This window comes from Eurytemora carolleeae, unplaced genomic scaffold, assembly GCF_000591075.1.
Source record: "Eurytemora carolleeae unplaced genomic scaffold, Eaff_2.0 scaffold2297, whole genome shotgun sequence".
Lineage (NCBI taxonomy): Eukaryota > Metazoa > Arthropoda > Copepoda > Calanoida > Temoridae > Eurytemora > Eurytemora carolleeae.
Genome location: NW_019402086.1, coordinates 14025 through 20924, shown reverse-complemented (window position 1 = coordinate 20924; position 6900 = coordinate 14025).

Here is a 6900-nt window from a genome sequence, read left to right as displayed (position 1 = left end):
CTTTCTCATTATTGACAAAGGTTTAAAGCAGTGTTAGCCCCTTTTTAAAAAGAGAGTCCATAGAAACCACTGGACAATCCCTTGAATTAACGCTTTTACAGAACACGTTAAACTAAAGTAATTCACACTTTAAGATCATAACTACTCTTTTCGAAGAGCTATTATAGAAGAACTGAAATATTTAGAATTTCTAATCTGTGTCCGGAAACACATTCTCATACTTGTGCATAAAACATATACTAAAGAGCTGTAACACTCTAGTGAGTCTATTAGCGCCTGATCTAATCAGGGTTCAGTCATGTGTTTGTTGTCTATTCTGAACCAATACAAATAGTATGTCGGTAACATCTATCCTTCTATCTATCTCATTATCCAATTAGAATTATGAATCCTTCAATCGGCGCTATCAGTAAATGGAAATATTTACTTCTACTGAAACTAAAATGATTAGTTGAAAAATTTGTACCAGTGATATTGTATAAATGTGTACCAGTGATATTGTATAAATGTGTACCAGTGATATTGTATAAATTTGTACCAGTGATATTGTATAAATGTGTACCAGTGATATTGTATAAATGTGTACCAGTGATATTGTATAAATGTGTACCAGTGATATTGTATAAATGTGTACCAGTGATATTGTATAAAGGAATTGAGTCTTTGGAACAAAATCAAATATTTAAACCTCAATATCTTTAGAACTCAATGTTGTAAACCTTTGATATTTCAAACTCTGATTATTTGATCTAACAGAATTCATAGTTTGAAATATCTAAGTTCTGCAATATTTGGTTCCAAAGATAGAGTGATTAGAAAATCAGAGTTTGTGGCAAAGAGTCAATTACTTTGTACAAGTGATATTGTATAAATTTGTACCAGTGATATTGTATAAATTTTGCCCTCAACCTCTGTCTAGTTCCCAGTGTCCAAAATTGATTCCTGATTTACAATGGCTAGAGATGAATAATTTATCTAAATATTGGCAAAGTTTCCCAGGCAAAAATACAAAATTTCGGGACAGGTGATTTATTTCACATCTGCAGGGTTCAAATTTTATACCTTACTCCTCCATGTCTGATTCACAGTGGCACTTTTTAATTTTGTTATCTGTTCACTATTGTGGAAGAAATCGTTGTTTTTCTTGCTTGANCTTAGTGCAAACTTATTCTGCGTGACCCCTTAAATTTAGTTTATAGCTTTGCATCAAAATGAAAAAAAAGCACGAACAGAAATATAATATATCAATATAATATATCAATATAATATATCAATATAATATATCAATATAATATATCAATATAATACATCAATATAATATATCAATATATACATCAATATAATATATCAATATAAAATATCCATATAAATTTGTGAAATAACTCTATCTAGGGAAGGGCATTATTTTAGCTTTTAAAATCTATCTCTAATTCGAATTTTTCGTTTTTAAAAACATCGCTTTCTAAATCCTTTGTTTTCGAAACGATTGTTTTTTTTTATTAATTTTTCGTCGTTTTACAAAACGACCAAGTCGTTTAAAGCAAAGCGAAAATTGCCCACGCATATCTATAAGATTCTACTAAAAATTTTTAAACAAAATGTTCGTTAATACTCTACAATAATACACTCTCAGTTCTACTACCATGTCTAACCAGACACTCCCTTTAAACAGTAATTAGTTTTCACCTTTGGTCATAGTTCTCATCCTGATTATTCATCGTTTATCAACAATCTGTAACATTTTTTTAAAGGGACTGTAAGCGTAATTTCAAGTAACCCTCAATACACAGATGGTAATGCACGATTCACAAGAGTATCCTTGACACCTCAATTTGATGAAAAATGTTTAAGATTTTGTAATTCCTCTATGTTTAAAAGTGTTTATTATGATAGTTACTATATGTTTTTTTTGCAGCAAGCGCAAGTTTTGTAGAGAAACCCTTATTGAAAAAAAACAGCTTTTAGAATGATTAACATTGTTATAAATTATATCTGATCAGATAAAAGGTTTCAAGGACACCGTTGTGATGCAAGCCTTTCCATCTTTGCATGGAGAGTCCAGCTTGAAATTACTCTCACAGTCCCTTTAAAATATCATTTAAAATAATTTTGAAATAGTCAAGATATTTTTATATGTTGCAATCAAATGGCATTTTAAGTAGTTTATTATTATTTAACAACATTTGCTTACACTTAAAAATGGTAAGTTCTAACCTTTTGCACAGTGAGACTCATAAATGGAATAGTTATAAGACATTTAAGCATTTTATGAGTATTTAATGCATGTGTTTTAAAGCAAATAGTTTACCAGTTGGTTGAAACCAACGAGTATGGAATAGAAGGGAGACACAACTGACGCGGCCCGCCCTACCATATGATTATACATGCTTTGCAGACGGTACTTCAGAATATTCAGAAATGTTCAGAATGGGTTATTGTATACGCGGTAATTGTATATCAGACAAATATTTCTTATACAAATTGAAGTACCGTCTGAAAGCATGTATAATCATATGGTAGGGCGGGCCACATCAGGTGTATCTCCCTTATATTTCATACTCCTTGGTTGAAACGCAAGTTTTAAGGTGCAATTGGTGTGAAATGGTGGTATTTAATGTTCATATCAGAATAGGATAATACTAAAACTACTAAAAGTCATATCTTAAGTATAAAAGTCATCTTTCTATTCCACATGTTTATGGGTCTAACTGTATAGTAAACATATTTTATATGATATTTACCTCAAATTCCTCGGGGGCGTGCATTGATTGCTCCAATTACTGGAGTTAAAAATATATTTTATCTGTACAAGTTTTATTTATATCTAGAGTGGGACATAAGCAGACATTTAGATGAAAACACATGTGGACAGAATTTTAATTGTGATTTAATAACAAAATTATTAAAAAACTAAAATATATATGAATATCATTTATTTTTTAACTTAGGGTGTCATATAAGCATTTGCGGAAAATTTGACAAAAACATATTTTGAAATGAGATTTGATACTAATGACTAACAAACCAACTACAATTATAAAATCTACCTTTTTTGGATTTTGCTTTACTATTGCTTTTTGTTCTTACGTGACTCGATAACAAATAATATAGTATTATTATATAAAGACGACCTTTCACAAAAAGAGGTAGTAAAGATATTTTTTTCGAAAGTTAATTTAATTTTGATTTTGAATCAAGAAGTAATATTTTGATGAAAATATGATTTTTCTTTCACACTTCTTAAAATATAATTTAGTTTAAGCCAATTAATCAACTCTTTTCATTTAAGCACAAATTTAAAAAAAAAATAATACATAAAATTGTCTGTAAAATCTATCTTTCTTTTTCTTTCTTTTTTGTTTGTTTGTTTGTGTCCAATAAACATCGCACATATCAAGGTTATAATACAAGGAAAGTTAATTGCAATTGCGTATACTCTGCGTACATACTGAAACCAGTTCTCTCTGGGCGGAATTTGTAAACAAGAATAGATGCATCAGTGTTCGTTTAGTATCCGAGGAGGATAAACTTATTAAATTTTGATAATTTAATAATTCTGATAATAGTTTCCTATGACCAGAATATTTCATTCTTTTTTATGTGAAAGATGGATCCCATTTCAGGCTTCGACATCCGTCTTGTGTTTACATTACCGACCAGAGACAGTACACTGCAGTACAAAAGATGCGTACACCTCTGAAATAACTTTCCTTGCATTAAAACCTTGGCTCGGATGACTCGATCAAGTAAAAAAAAATTTTAAAAACTACTTTCGTTATCGAAACGACAAATGTTTTAAAATACAACATTTTTTTAAACCGACCATTGGGTTTTTCTTCGTATTTCTTAAACCAAAAAGATCGTTTTTCCAAAAGTGAAAACGATCCATCCCTTGTGGTTGGTCAAAGTAAAATCTTTTGACTCAGATTTTTTTTTTTTTAAATTGCAAATTCTCTAATGAAAACAGGAAAATCTGCGAAAATGTTAATTATCTAAAATGTAAATAAGGTTTGCAGCAAGATTAGCAACACAAATTAAAAAAGACATTTTGTAACACTCTGTTCTATCTGTTTCTTCTTAAAGACATAAACAGTAAATTTAGTTTTACGACGATTCTACAAAATAAAATATGAAATTAATTCTTATTCTGAAAATGACGGAACATGAAAGGTCAGGAGGTATTTGAAGATATTTTGAAACTGCTAAAACATGCATTTCTTGTGAATTGTCTAGTTTATAATTAGAGTAATGTTAAGGAAACGTTATGCATTTTTTATAAGTTTTTTGGTCCTGTTTTTAAACTATTCAATGCTATTCATACATTTGATACTAGGGGCTTAAAAGACAGGAATACGGCGAATTTGAAATTTTGAATAATTCATTTGATAAAACCATCAAACAAGTTAAAAAAAATCTTTCCAGATTTAAAATTCTAATAAATGTATCTTTTAAAATCTCTCTCTTTGGATTTTTTTTAATAAAAAGAATCTTTAACTGAAATTTTCGTACTTTGTCACATGAAGAAAAAAAACATCTTAAAAGCCTCTTTTGTATTCTTTTTATAAATATGACGCAGCTTCTCAATTTGTCGGATAAAAAGGTTTGTCTTGTAATTGTTTTGTTTTAAATTAGGTTTTAAAAGTTAGAACGGTTCTAAATCTCTCCAACTAGGACATATAGGACCTTGATTTTACGCAAAAGTAAGAGAAAAGTAAAGTTACTTCTGGATGAAAACATGTTTGATTTCAATCCACTGTGATTCTATTTAAATATATCTTGTTCCTAATGTTAAAAATATGTTGACGACACTGTGCCTAGTCTACTGGGTACCCTGAGTACCCACTGGTTCCTGATAACAACCGTGTTTACTTTTCCAGATACAACTTCCGTCCTTGCTTTGGAGTTCCTCAGGGTTCCGTTCTTCCTCTCCTCTTTTTCAGCTTTGTTTAAACTATTATAAGAAATTGTTTAATGAAGAAATTTTTTATTAAGATGTTTTTTTCTATTTTAACATTAACCCCTGTTTTTGCAGCATTCATATAATGTTATATAGGTTCTGGGTGTAGGATAACAAACTCTTAAAACAACCTAAATTTACAAAAAATTCAATTCTTTTTCTTATCAAGCATTATTCCCAGTCCAATTTACAAAATTAACAAATAATAACTAAAACTAAAATTGCTCAACCATTCGAGAACTTACATAGTATGTAAATATTGCAGTGTATTCATTAAAAGATAAAGAAACGTCATACACATTTTCAAGATAGGACAAGATAGGACAGGATAGGACAGGATAGGACAGGATAGGATTGGGCAGGATAGGACAGAGGGACAGGATAGGACAGAAGGACAGGATAGGACAGAGGGACAGGATAGGACAGAAGGACAGGATAGGACAGGATAGTATAGGACATGATAGGACAGGATAGGACAGGATAGATAGTAATGTAAAATAACAGTCAAATGAAAGATTCATAACGGTACCCCTTAACCTTTATCTGCAGGGTAAAACTGAGTATGAAAAGGAATTTGTAAATTTCTTTCCATGTTTGTGTGGCATTTACATCCACGATTTACTATTTAAGAAAAAATCACAGATATTAGAAAGAAAAACAAGATCATCCTCATCACTTTTGCATAGACGGTGTCCTGAAGGGTACTGTTCTGAATCGGACTTGGATCACTTGCAATTACGTGAACACGTCTCTTTAACATTGTCGCGTTGCTAGCAGTCATATCTTTTTCAAATTAACCATATTCATATATTTTTCAAATTAACCATATTCATCTATTTTTCTAATTAACCATATTCACTTATGCTTCTAATTAACCATATTCAATTATTCTTTTAATTAACCATATTCATCTATTCTTCTAATTAACCATATTCACTTATTCTTCTAATTAACCTTATTCACTTATTCTTCTAATTAACCATATTCAATTATTCTTCTTATTAACCATATTCATCTATTCTTCAAATTAACCATATTCACTTATTCTCCTAATTAACCTTATTCACTTATTCTTCTAATTAACCATATTCAATTATTCTTCTTACTAACCATATTCATCTATATTTCTAATCAACCATATTCAATTATTCTTCTAATTAACCATATTCAATTATTCTTCTAATTAACCATATTCACTTATTCTTCTAATTAACCATATTAACTTATTTTCTAATAATCCATGTTTATATATTTTCTAATAAACCATATTCACTTATTCATACTAATTAACCATACTTACTTATTTTCTAATAAACCTTATTCACTTATTCATACTAATTAACCATATTCACTTATTCTTCCAATTAACCATATTCACTTATTTTTACTTAAAAACAATAATAAAGGAATTGAGTCTTTGCCACAAAATCAAATTTTCCAATCATGTTGTGACCTTTTGATGATTCAAACTTAGGCTATTTGCTCAAACATAAATCATTGTTTGAAATATCTAAGGTCTGCAACATTGGGTTGCAAAAATATTCTGATAAGGAAATAAGAGTTTGTGGCATAGACTCAATTACTTTGCTTTGTATAGGCTCAAAGAAAAATAATTACGGATTTTTATGCAATGACAATACTTGATTTAGCTGTTGAAAAACATATAAACGATAAGGATTAAACATTTAACATTTCAGACATGATTACGTTTTTTTAAAATTTAATTTATTTCCTGGGAGGGGTGGGGGGGGGGGTTCAAATAATTAAAAGAACAAACATTTAATATAGGATGGAAATGTGTGTGAAAAGTCTAACACTGAAGAACTAAAGAGTCGAATAATATTAAATCTGTAATATTTCAACATTTAGGAAATCCCTTTCAATGAGTCAAATCTATCTATCTATCTATCTATCTATCTATCTATCTATCTATCTATCTATCT